The following is a 14,013-nucleotide window of genomic DNA, read 5'->3' as shown; positions in this document are numbered from 1 at the left end:
GTGTGGTGGCATACCATGCCCGAGGTGGGAATGTTGTTGCCCCCCCCCCCCCAACTCCAGTTCCAGATAGGAAAGAAGGTTTACTTGCCATTGGTTGTATGGAATCCAGTGATTAAGACGCTCCTGTGTCTTTCTTTATAAGGCCGGGGGCCCTTTAACTATCTGCTGATCTAAAAAATCCGTGTGTGTGGTCTGGCGGGCGACGAGGAATCTAAATACACATTGTTCCAGAATGAAAGAAGACTTGGAAGGCTTCCAGATATACACGGAGAACAGAATCCCATACCTTGTCCAAAAAGAACAAAAGGGATTTATCATAATCCCATTCTCATTATACATAAGACCCTTCAAAGAGCTTGTTGAAGAGAACCTGTCACCGAAGACTAAGGAGGGAGCCGCGACCTTCAGACGAACTGCTTATAGGGGAAGGATACGATGGAGAGATTGGGGAACCTTGTCCGATCCACCCCGAGATAGGGAGCTCTGGTGGCTTCTGACCGCTTGTCCCTCCTTCTCCGTGCTGAGGGATAGACATGAATGGTAGCCAAGCCAAATGTTTGTTTGCTCTCAGATGGTTGGATCACTTTCGTATGTCTATAGACATTTTCTGTGTCCATAGCCTAGGACATCAATCATTATGGAACTAAATTAATAAAAGTGGCCAGAAATCACAAACTGTAAAAATTGTAGTGTGCCCCTACACTGGTCATCAGTGGACAAATGCCCCCTTACATGGTGGTCAGTGGAAGAGGTGCCTTCTTACATTGGTGGTCAGTGGAGAAATGCCCCCTTAAATTGGTGGTCAGTGGAGAAATGCCCCCTTACATTGGTGGTCAGTAGAGAAATGCCCCCTTAAATTGGTGGTAGGGATGCACAGATACCAAGGTCTCAGTACTTGGTACAAGTACTGATACTTTTCCAGCTCCAAGACTATACTCAAAAGTTAGGGGGCAGCAGTGGAGTCCTGTCCTTTTCATGGTGGTTTAGAAAGTGGTGGAGAAATACCCCCGTACATTAGTGGTCAGTGGAGAAATGCCCCATTTAATTGGTGGTCCATGGTCAATGGAGAAATGCCCCCATACATTGATGGTTAGTGGAAAAAAATGTCCCCTTACGTGGTGGTCAGTGGGAGAGGTGCCTTGTTACTATGGTGGTCATTGGAGAAATACCCCCTTGCATTGGTGGTCAGTGAAGAAATGCCCCATTTACTTGGTGGTCAGTAGAGAAACGCCCCCTTAGGGTCCCCCTACATTGGTGGTCAGTGAAAGTCCCCCTACATTGGTGGTCAGTGAAAGAGTTGCCTTCTTATATTGGTGTTCAGTGGAGAAAAGGGCCCCCTTACAATGATGGTAAGTGGATACATGCCCTCTTACTGTGGAGGTCAGTGGAGAAATGCCCCAATACATGGATGGTAAGTGGATACATGCTCTCTTACTGTGGTGGTCAGTGGAGAAATGCCCCAATACATGGATGGTAAGTGGATACATGCCCTCTTACTGTGGTGTTCAGTGGAGAAATGCCCCAATACATAGATGGATACATGCCCTCTTACTGTGGTGTTCAGTGGAGAAATGCCCCAATACATGGATGGTATGTGGATACATACCCTCTTACTGTGGTGTTCAGTGGAGAAATGCCCCAATACATGGATGGTAAGTGGATACATGCCCTCTTACTGTGGAGGTCAGTGGGGAAATGCCCCAATACATAGATGGATACATGCCCTCTTATATTGGTGTTCAGTGGAGAACAGGGCCCCCTTACATTGATGGTAAGTGGATACATGCCCTCTTACTGTGGAGGTCAGTGGGGGAAATGCCCCAATACATAGATGGATACATGCCCTCTTACTGTGGTGTTCAGTGGAGAAAAGAGCCTCCTTCCATTTGTGTTAAGTGGAGAAATGCCCCAATACATTGATGGTAAGTGGATACATGCCCTCTTACTGTGGCGGTCAGTGGAGAAATACCCCCTTACATTAGTGGTCAGTGGGAAATTGCCCCCCTACATTGATAGTCATTGTAGGTCGGAAACTCAATGGAACCCTCAACAACCTCCAGAGGAACCTTAAGTCTCATCAGACCCTTGGTGGACAGAGTCTGTTCTAAATATATATAAAGTAACAAATCTGCTGCTTAGCCAGCCAGACACAATTAGACGTTCCCTACAGACCCATTCCATGACCTATAACTGGATCTATAGACTATAAGTGGATTACATCGTCTTCATGTTTCTACAAGGGAGCCATTCGGACTTCTCAGAGCAATGCCTAAGTGGAGGATAATCTGCTTTTAGTCTTCGTACACGGCATTGATTGATATGGGGTTTTTCATCATTTGCTTGCTGTGGTTGGTGCACGTCACTGGGTGGGTGTGTATGGGGAGTGGGGTGGTGCTGGTGATGCATGGTAGCTCTGGCTCTGTCTGGCTTTCGGCCCAGCTCACTGGTCTCGCTGGTTGCCAGGACAGAACTTGCCGGATAGCAGCAACCTTGGATGTTCTGGCCAGAAAGTGACCCACGATACCCAATGAGATGCCGTCTGAGGCAAGCGCAGGCTGCCTCATTGTAGGGATAGCCCTGGTCATCTGGCACTGCTGTACTGGGCTGAGAGCACAGGTTGGTGACCACGTTGTCACCAACAGCTCCCAGTCACCATTCAGAATTGAAGACCAATGGAAAGGGCTCCCAGTCGTCTGACGCTGTGATCGGGAAGCCCTTCTCCAACTCCTGGCGATAAGAACCCCTTGAAGGGCTGCTTGGAGTCAGGTTCAACTGCTCTTGCTTTAAAGAATCCTTTCCTTTACAGATGGACGTTCTTCTTCTCTTCCAAACACACCTGATGCCCCCATTGTCCTCCCTAGGGCCCTTGGGGTAAAAAGTACATTTGCCGAATTGTCCCGGGTCCCCTTTAAATCCTGGTATCTAGTCGGCGATGAGCTGGAAGCTCATCTTTGGACTCTGATAAGCCGGAGACTCGTCTCTGGGCGCAGTTTTTTCCCCGCGGAGTCTGGCCTAGGACCTACAACATAAAGGCAGGAAGACGGAGGATGTGTGCCGGAGGGAGATAACAGGGCGGCCCGGGTTAATTTAGGAACGCAGCTGAGTGAAAGGTTACTGGTATAAACAACTGTTATCGCTTTGCAGCCCAAGCTGGGGACATCCAGCAAGCAACGGCTCCAATAGATGATCCAGTTCCGTTCCTCGCTCCGATGGACGCTTGCATCATGTTCAAAAGGTCCAATCACCCAAATGAGTCTTCTACAGACATTGGTGAAAGAACGGGTCACTCTCAGGAGCCGTGCCGTGATAGGTTGTCACTTGTGCAATAAGTCCGTCCGTGACATTTCCCGGCTACTAAATATTCCGCGGTCACCTGTTACTGGGATTATAAAAAAGTGGAAGCAACCGGGAACAACAGCAACTCAGCCACGAAGCGGTCGGCCACATAACATGACAGAGCAGGGTCAGCGCATGCTGAAGCGCACAGTGCGCAGAAGTCGCCAACTGTCTGCAGAGCCAATAGCTACAGACCTCCAAACTCCATGTGGCCTTCAGATTGGCACAACAACAGTGCGTAGAGAGCTTCATGGAATGGGTTTCCATGGCCGAGCAGCTGCATCCAAGCCGCACATCACCAAGTGCAATGCAAAGCGTGGGATGCCGTGGTGTAAAGCACGCCGCCACTGGACTCTAGAGAAGTGGAGACGTGTTCTCTGGAGGGAATAATCACGCTTCTCTGTCTGGCGATCCGATGGGCATGTCTGGGTTTGGCGGTTGCTAAATCCCATTGTTTCCTATGGGTATGGTTCACACCCGGGCGTATCACAGGCTGTATGAACGCGCTACAAAACGTCCTACGCCCAAAGAAGTACAGGAGCTTCTTTGGGGCGTTTTTGTTGTGCGTTTCCATTGGGATACAGCCAAGTAGCCCTCGGAAACGTGCGACTAACGCGCATATTCAATACGCCTAGGTGTGAACATAGCCTTATAGAGGCAAAGGGCGGAGCCAACCCAATAGTGAACCCTACGAACTAATCTCAGTTATAGGTGGAAGCACAGGGCCAGCTGACCCCTGGATTATTCTCTCTTGAATACGCTGGATGTTGGAGGTCTCCTTTAACTGAGAAGACCATTTACTTGCCTATTATGTCTCATTTTTCTTTGTCAGAGACAGGCTAAATACTGATTACACCTGAGACTACAACACCGATTTGTGGGAAACGATCGTGTTTTGCCTCCCGGGGAGGGGTGGAACTCCTCCAGCACTTTTTTATGCCCTGCCAAAAACATTTCTGGAACTGCAGCCAAAACCTTGTGTACTTCCATCATATCCCGGAGCCTCTCTTCAACCTGCGTCGTTGTGCAAATCCAAGACGATCATTTGCTTCCAATTATGATTTATAGGAACCCTTCATCCAAAACAGCTCCACGATTATTTAACGCGTGAGAAAAATGTAGAGGAGATTTTCCAAATTCCTGCGGGAGGGTTGTCAAGGAGGATTAAAGGGCAAATACAGGTGATGCAGACGATCAATCGGTGGACTGCTAATATTTTGCAGAGAACTTTCCCACCACACTGAAATCCGAAAGCTTACCTGTAAAGGGGAATGGGCTAATGTCCAATTTAATTTAGATGTACAAGTAAAATGCAAAGGTTCGTGGACACCTGACCATCACACCTACCTATATGGCCAAAAGTATGAGGACTTCCCTCCAAATGATGGTGTTCAGATGGTTCCAGTGAAGGAACATCTTAGACAATTACCAGTGTGGTGTGGAGGAACTTGAGTGTCCTGCACAGAGCCCTGACCTCAACCCTACTGAACACCTTTGCTATAAAAGAGAATTGTGCTCTTCCAGCCTTGTGGTCACAGTTTGGTGAAGACCCTTTTCTGTTCCACCATGACTGTCCCCTGTGTAAAAGCCAGCTCCATACAGACATGGTGTGACCACTGTGGTGTGGAAGAACTTGAGTGTCCTGCACAGAGCCCTGACCTCAACCCTACTGAACATCTTTGGGATGAATTGGAACATCCATTGTGAGCCAGATCTTCTCATCCATATTTTATATTAATGGCCATGGGGAAATGGGCAACTCCATAGTAATGATCATGGGGGAATGGGCAACCCCATATTAATGGCCATGGGGGAATGGCAACTCCATATGAATGACCATGGGGGAATAGGTAACTCTATATTAATGGCCATGTGGGAACGGGCAACCCCATATTTTTAGCCATGGGGGAATGGGCAAGTCCATATTACTGGCCATGGGGGAATGGGAAAATCCATATCACTGGCCATGGGGGAATGGGCAAGTCCGTATCACTGGCCATGGGGGGATGGGCAAGTCCATATCACTGGCCATGGGGGAATGGGCAAGTCTATATTACTGGCCATGGGGGAATGGGAAAATCCATATTAATGGCCATGGGGAAATGGGAAAATCCATATTAATGGCCATGGGGGAATGGCATCTCCATATGAATGACCATGGGGGAATAGGTAACTCCATATTAATGGCCATGGGGGAACGGGCAACCCCATATTAGTAGCCATGGGGGAATGGGCAAGTCCATATTACTGGCCATGGGGGAATGGGAAAATCCATATCACTGGCCATGGGGGAATGGGCAAGTCCGTATCACTGGCCATGGGGGAATGGGCAAGTCCATATCACTGGCCATGGGGGAATGGGCAAGTCTATATTACTGGCCATGGGGGAATGGGAAAATCCATATCACTGGCTATGGGGGAATGGGCAAGTCTATATCACTGGCCATGGGGGAATGGGCAAGTCTATATCACTGGCCATGGGGGAATGGGCAACTCCATATTAATGGCATATTAAATCTCATCATATTTGGGTTTAAAAACCTTGTTTTATGTCTAATTTGCACATATATATACTGCATGTGCATGGCTCAGCCATATTTCCTCATTACATAGCTCAGGCTCCGCCTCCTGCTTTGCAGTGCTACTCAGCAGTCACAATGCTTTTATTGATTCTTTTCAGAATGCAAGTCTACGAGTCGGCTGACTCGTTGAAAACAATGCACTGCTTGTGCGGCTAATATTTTATCTCTGCAGAATTACCTGAGCAGCCAGTTGCCATGATGTCACATGGTACGTGATGTCACATGGTAGGAAGGGGAGTGAGTCACATGCCCCCCATACCCAAAACTACTGGGGATTTTTTTCTCTACTTACTAGCAGTTGGACGAAAGGGGTAGCAGAGGGCGGACGAGTATGTGCCAGCTGGTGGGGAAGGCCGTTGCTTCGCCCTGCCTTTCACTGGCTGCCTGCTTGTTCCGGGTCAAGAATGCATTAAGTGTTGAATCCAGAGGACATCTCGAATTCCAGGTGGGCCTCTGCAGTGCCGGGCCTTGTATATCTCTTGTGGCAGGTTCCCTTGTTGCTACGTTTCCTATCCGTTCACATTATTCATGCCGTCTGTTGGCTTTTAGACTACAGTCTACTCGGTGTTCCCAAATGTCTGACTTAAAAATAATACCAATGATGGCAATATTTTGGGCATTGCATTTTCGGGTTTTCCTTATAAGCGCACGAGACAATTTTTATTGCATCTGCGGGAAGAAAAACAAGGAAAATTCAATTTATTTCATGTGGTTTGGTGCCAAAGGATCATTTCCGTATCTGTTAATAATTCCATCTTAATGTGCCAACGTCCGGCCCCGGGCACCTAGGTGTTGGCAGCAGCACTGGGACTCTTTATAGCCGTGTCTGTGAGATAGATACTGTCTGTGTTGCTTAAAGCTACACAGAGCGGTCTGATGGTCCTACAATGTGCCCACAGGAGCCCTCAACCCTTCTACCCAATGACCTGAAGAGCCCCCGAAACCCAGGGTGACCTATATAACGATCCCCACTTCAGGAGGGAAAGTTGAGAGAGCTGGTCCACCCCGTCTTCAGCTACTGGGCCTTTGCCCCGGGAGACGGAATGTCTAAATTCCCCACTGCTGACCTTTATCCCATAACCCTAACCCTGACCTTTATCGCCCAACTATAACCCTTACCCAAACTACAACCCTTATCCCCTAACTATAACCCTAATCATCACCATTTTCCCCCAAAATAACCCAAACACTGACCCTTATCCACCAACAGTAGCCCCAATCCTCCCCCTTATCCCCCAACAGTAGCCCCAATCCTGACCCCTATCCCCCAACAGTAGCCCCAATCCTGACCCTTATCCCCCAACAGTAGCCCCAATCCTGACCCCTATCCCCCAACAGTAGCCCCAATCCTGACCCTTATCCCCCAACAGTAACCCCAATCCTGACCCTTATCCCCCAACAATAGCCCTAATCCTGACCCTTATCCCCCAACAGTAGCCCCAAGCCTGACCCTTATCCCCTAACTATAACCCTAATCATCACCCTTTTCCCCAAAAATAACCCAAACCCTGACCCTTATCCCCCAACAATAGCCCCAATCCTGACCCTTATCCCCCAACAGTAGCCCCAATCCTGACCCTTATCCCCCAACAGTAGCCCCAATCCTGACCCTTATCCCCCAACAGTAGCCCCAATCCTGACCCTTATCCCCCAACAGTAGCCCCAATCCTGACCCTTATCCCCCAACAGTAGCCCCAATCCTGACCCTTATCCCCCAACAGTAGCCCCAATCCTGACCCTTATCCCCCAACAGTAGCCCCAATCCTGACCCTTATCCCCCAACAGTAGCCCCAATCCTGACCCTTATCCCCCAACAGTAGCCCCAATCCTGACCCCTATCCCCCAACAGTAGCCCCAATCCTGACCCTTATCCCCCAACAGTAGCCCCAATCCTGACCCTTATCCCCCAACAGTAGCCCCAATCCTGACCCTTATCCCCCAACAGTAGCCCCAATCCTGACCCTTATCCCCCCCAACAGTAGCCCCAATCCTGACCCTTATCTTCAACAATAGCCCCAATCCTGACCCTTATCCCCCCCAACAGTAGCCCCAATCCTGACCCTTATCTTCAACAATAGCCCCAGTCCTGACCCCTATCCCCTAACCATAACCCCGACCCTAAGGTAAACCCTTCTCTATCATATTTCGCCTCCATCGCTGGTAATCACTCGCTCGCGGCGCCCATACAAAGATGGTCACGTGACAATCTTCCCATTTCTCCCTCGTCTCCTCTCTCCGGCTCGGTCCTCGGAGCAGATCGCCCTCGGGGGTTCCCGGGGGCCCCGCGGTGTTTGAGGATGATGTCACGCTGCGTCCAGCGCCTTCCTCCTTGTAGCGTCATTGAAGAAGGAACGAGGTGGCCGGGATCCAAGTGGAGCAGGAGAAGGCCGTGGCTGGGGGGGGGCGAGAGATAGAACAGAGCGAAGGGGAAAGTACACAACGTAACAACTGTTCCTCTCAGACATGTGTGTGGCTGGGACGTGTCCGACCCGTGTGCCAGGGAATTCCGACAACGAAAACCTCAGGAACCCAGTGCCTCTGATAACCCTCCGCAGCTGCCTGCCAATGTGATCCGGGGGGGCTCGGCTGGCGAATGTAATAACTCGTTCTATTGGCTGATAAATATCCCCATTGAAAGTGTTTTGTTATATCTGTTCAATGAAAATACCTGTTGGTCCTGCCAGAAATCCAGAGAGCTGATGACTTCCTGTGCTCCCTGCCTCTGCTAACTGTTACCAGTTCCATTGGCGTCACAAGGGGGGGTGCGGCCCGCCCCCGGGTGCCACCATTGGAGGGGTGTCTGAAAAGTCGGGCACTCGGTCATGGACAGAGAGCCCAACAGTGTCTGCAGAGAGGAGGGGACCTGGCGGGATGAGGGGGTGTGGCCCATACCCGGGTGACACCATTGGAGGGATGACTGGCAGTCATTTTGGTGTCACCTCCTCTAAAAAGTCGGGCTCTCGGACAGGCGGGTGAACGTCCCCTCCTCTCCGTGCCGGCGTCCATCACCAAGATGGCCGCCGGCAGGCGTCCAAAAGATGTTCGCGCATGCGCGACGATATCACGGAGGGGTGTCGCCCGGTCTCCACTCCGGGTGACACCCGGCCTCGGGGACACCCCTGCATTGTTCCCAGCTGTCTGCGAATCCCTACCATGTTACAGAGAAGAAGAATCCCAAATCAGGAGAGCAGCCTACGGTGACAACACTGCTCCTCAATAGATACAGTGCAGTAAGTGAGCGTTGTCAACCTAGGACAGGAAGTGCGTTACTGGCAGGATCCCTTATATGTATTTGATCTGTTTGCCCGGAGTTCAGACTTGACAAGCTCTCGGTGGTGATCCTATGTGCACGCCATGACAGTGGGCGTTGTCACCCTAGGACAGGAAGTGGGTTACTGGCAGGATCCCTTATATGTATTTGATCTGTTTGCCCGGAGTTCAGGCTTGACAAGCTCTCGGGTGGTGATCCTATGCGCACGCCATGACAGTGGGCGTTGTCACCCTAGGACAGGAAGTGTGTTACTGGCAGGATCCCTTATATGTATTTGATCTGTTTGCCCGGAGTTCAGACTTGACAAGCTCTCTGTCTGGTCTCGGCGGTGATCCTACGCGCACGCCAGGACAGTGAGCGTTGTCACCCTAGGACAGGAAGTGCGTTACTGGCATGTGCGCGCCATGAGATGCTAAGCAGACCGGCAAAGTCGCATTCAGCCGCGGCTCTTCTCACGAGCTTCGCCAGGACTTGTCACCAGCAGGCAGCCTCGGCGCCGCACTCGGGGGGCACTCGGCCCGAGTCCCTTTCTCTCTCGGCCACGCCTGAAAACAGCTACCGCGCGGTTATCCTCGTCGCCTGGCAACGGCGGTAAACACTGCCATAAACATGACCGTCTCGTACTCCGTGTGACCACACTTCTCCTCAGCCTGCCGCACTTCCTGTGTTTGTGCGAAGGCGTCTGGGAACGACATTTCCTCAGCGCACATGAATCCAGCTCTGCGATGATTTGTGGAAGCGGCCGGGAGCTTGTAAACTGATTAGCGGGCCGACTTCACAACCTCTTCACCGCGGATCGAGTAATCCCCGGAGGGGACCGCTGCTACCGACATTAATGAGGAGAAACAAAAGTCTTTTCTTGCCTGGGATAGGAAAAAAACCTGAGATCCTGAGTATTCTTACTCCTGACCCCCAATGTAGGGAGCATTCTTCCCTCTGACCTGCAATGTAAGGAGCATTCTTCTCACTGACCCCCAATGTAAGGAGCATTCTTCCCACTGACCCCCAATGTAAGGAGCATTCTTCCCACTGACCCCCAATGTAAGGGACATTCTTCCCACTGACCCCCAATGTAAGGGACATTCTTCCCTCTGAACCCCAATGTAAGGAGCATTCTTCCCACTGACTGACCAGGAAGTCCTTTTCTCACGGACCACCATCACGTGGTATGGCTTATGTTCCATGAGCTGCACCTATATTTCCCCGAGACCTGAAGGTTGGGAGTCTGGTTCACACCGACCATAATATGGAGATTAGGGGATCAGAGCTTAGGTGCTTTATTGCCTATTGTGTGTGTGCTCCCTACCGTTCCGTGGATTCCACGCACACGCCATTATTGTTCCACGGACTGATTTGCCCTGCGCGCGGATTTTCTGGTGGTCAATCTGTGTTGAGCCGTAGGTACTACAAGTCTCAGCATTACATGTTGGGAACACACACTTCTGGGCCAGGAGGACGTGGCAGAGAGGACACCTGTACCGGCACGCGTCCTGCTGTGCGTCGGAGCGCAGGGACCGCATTAGTCTCACGCCGGCGTTTGTTATGCGTGGCTGATACATGGTCATCCCTGACGTCGAGTCCTTGTTTCTCATTCTCTAGTATGACTTCTGAGTATTATATGACCGCGGCCTTCTTAAAGGGGCCTCCATCCGTTCAGCCTTACTGTCTAAAGGGGGGGCTCACCCACTTTTGTGGGAGGAGTCAGATCCTGGAGGGCGGGGTCTTGTGCGCCACTTTTCTTTCTTTTTGTCACAAGGGGCTGAGAGGGTGAGAAACGTTCTGTAGCCGGGCAACAGTTAAAGATACACGGGCGCATATTCTTTAGTTCAGCCAGCGCATGGGAGCTGCTGCACAACAGCCGAAGTTTGATATTAGGCTGCGGAGGGGGCGGGGGTCCAGGAGGGCCCGCCCTTTTTTTTTTGTTTCTATATAGCAGATTCAACATTTCCTCACAAGTCATCGGGCAGGGTGGCCCAGCTCCTGTATGTCTTTTAGCTGTGTACGGAGCTGTTCATGCCCATGCGTGTTCTGGTCCCCCGGTGTCAGCAGAAATTCGAGTTGTTCAGACATCGGAGTCACGGGGTCACTGAAAGTACCTAAAATACTGAAAGTGCTGAATGGCGGTTATTTCCCCTTTTTCAGGAATTTACTAATACTGAGTAAGTATGAGCTCACGCATCCGGCCACACCAGCGTCAGAAGGCTCAGCTCCTGAGTAGCTCTGTTTCATTCCGGATTCTTGTTCAGATGTGTTTTATAGCAACACGCTACGAGGTGAGACAGCAGGCAGGAGAAGAGGAAGAACAGGCAGGAGAGGAGGGAGAGCAGAAAGGAGAGGAGGGAGAGTAGAAAGGAGAAGAAGGAGAGCAGGCGGGAGAGCAGGCAGGAGAAGAGGAAGGAGAGCAGGCAGGAGAGGAAGGAGAGCAGGCAGGAGAGGAGGGAGAGCAGGCAGGAGAGGAAGGAGAGCAGGAAGGAGAGCAGGCAAGAGAGGAGGGAGAACAGGCAGGAAAAGAGGAAGGAGAGCAGGCAGGAGAAGAGGAAGGAGAGCAGGCAGGAGAAGAGGAAGGAGAGCAGGCAGGAGAGGAAGGAGAGCAGGCAGGAGAGGAGGGAGAGCAGGCAGGAGAAGAGGAAGGAGAGCAGGCAGGAGAGGAGAGAGAACATGCAGGAGAAGGAGGGAGAGTAGGCAGGAGAGGAAAGACAGCAGGCAGGAGAGGAAGGACAGCAGGCAGGAGAGGAAGGAGAGCAGAGAGGAGGGAGAGCAGGCAGGAGAGGAAGGAGAGCAGGCAGGAGAGGAAGGAGAGCAGGCAAGAGAGGAGGGAGAACAGGCAGGAGAAGAGGAAAGAGAGCAGGCAGGAGAGGAGGGAGAGCAGGCAGGAGAAGAGGAAGGAGAGCAGGAAGGAGAGCAGGCAGGAGAGGAGTGAGAGCAGGCAGGAGAAGAGGAAGGAGAGCAGGCAGGAGAGGAAGGAGAGCATGCAGGAGAGGAGGGAGAGCAGGCAGGAGAAGAGGAAGGAGAGCAGGCAGGAGAGGAAGGAGAGCAGGCAGGAGGGGAAAGAGAGCAGACAGGAGATGAGGGAGAGCAGGCAGGAGAGGAGGGAGAACATGCAGGAGAAGGAGGGAGAGTAGGCAGGAGAGGAAAGACAGCAGGCAGGAGAGGAAGGACAGCAGGCAGGAGAGGAGGGAGAGCAGAAAGGAGAGCAGGCAGGACAGAGAGAGCAGACAGGAGAGGAAGGAAGAGCAGGCAGGAGAAGAGGAAGAACAGGCATGAGAGGAGAGACAGCAGGCAGGAGAGGAAGGAAGAGCAGGCAGGAGAGAAGAGCTTGAACAGGACAGACAGAAGAGCAGGCCGGACAGACTGGAGCGTATACTTCAATTATAAAAAGAAAACTTTGTCAGAACCACCCACAACGTATACGGCATCAGGAGGTCCTATTATAAGACCTCACGTGTGAGATAAAGAATTCAATTCATGAAATGAAGATTAAAGTTAGATCAGTTTAAGTTGTAAAGAAGACTTTTATATACTATAATAATGCGGGGGGCCCCCCCAATATACACCCCATAATACCCTGCTGAACACCCGCGTACCATCACGTCCACACGGATGCATGGAACCCTGTCACACGTATGGCTGTATATATGGAATTCAATAGTTCATATTCCTTTGTAATGTCTTTCCTTATATTGTAGAGCGCCGCGCACACTGTTGGCTCCATATAAATCCCGTATTATAAGGATTGCTTTTGCCGCTACCGATCTGGCCGGGAGAGACGGGCCGCCAGTCATTGGGACCCCAAGAGGGGTCAGATTTTTGCAGGCCAAATACCCATTTTATTCAGTCCACCCAAAAGTGATATGTTAGATATCAGAGGACTATGGGTGGCTGAGTGGGCCCCTGGGGTTTAATAGGGCCACGGCTCTTCCAACAGTAAAATCTCCCCACCGCAACTCCCAGCTCGGTTCCTGTCCTGGGATGGTGGGAACCCCTCATAATGTGTACAGACCCGGGAACTCAGCACAGGGATGGTGGGAGCCCATCATAATGGGCACAGCGGGTGTACAGACCCGGGAACTCAGCACAGGGATGGAGGGGCCCCTCATAATGGGTGCAACGGGTGTACAGACCCGGGAACTCAGCACAGGGATGGTGGGGGCCCCTCATAATGGGCACAGCGGGTGTGCAGACCCGGGAACTCAGCTCAGGGATGGTGGGAGCTCCTCATAATGGGCACAGCGGGTGTACAGACCCGGGAACTCAGCACAGGGATGGTGGGGGCCCCTCATAATGGGCACAGCGGGTGTGCAGACCCGGGAACTCAGCTCAGGGATGGTGGGAGCTCCTCATAATGGGCACAGCAGGTGTACAGACCCGGTAACTCAGCACAGGGATAGTGGGAGCTCCTCATAATGGGCACAGCGGGTGTACAGACCCGGGAACACAGCACAGGGATGGTGGGAGCTCCTCATAATGGGCACAGCGGGTCTTCCCTTTTTTGCTCCCTTTTGGTCTGTTTTGTTATATCTGCTCCTGAAAATGTTCCTGACAAAAATCCAGGGAGCTTACAAGTTCCTGCACACTGCAGTGTGACCTGCACGGTGTGACCTCCGCAGTGTGACCTCCACAGTGTGACCTCCGCAGTGTGACCTCAGCAGTGTGACCTCCGTAGTGTGACCTCCGTAGTGTGACCTCAGCAGTGTGACCTCAGCAGTGTGACCTCCGCAGTGTGACCTCTGCAGTGTGACTTCAGCAGTGTGACCTCCGCAGTGTGACCTCGTATGTGGGGCCCATGTCACTGTAGCAATCCTGTTACCAGCGAGAAGTATACAA

This window comes from Nanorana parkeri, unplaced genomic scaffold (assembly GCF_000935625.1).
Source record: "Nanorana parkeri isolate BGI_ZX_2015 unplaced genomic scaffold, ASM93562v1 scaffold1251, whole genome shotgun sequence".
In the NCBI taxonomy this organism is placed as follows: domain Eukaryota; kingdom Metazoa; phylum Chordata; class Amphibia; order Anura; family Dicroglossidae; genus Nanorana; species Nanorana parkeri.
Note: the sequence above shows the minus strand (reverse complement) of the source record.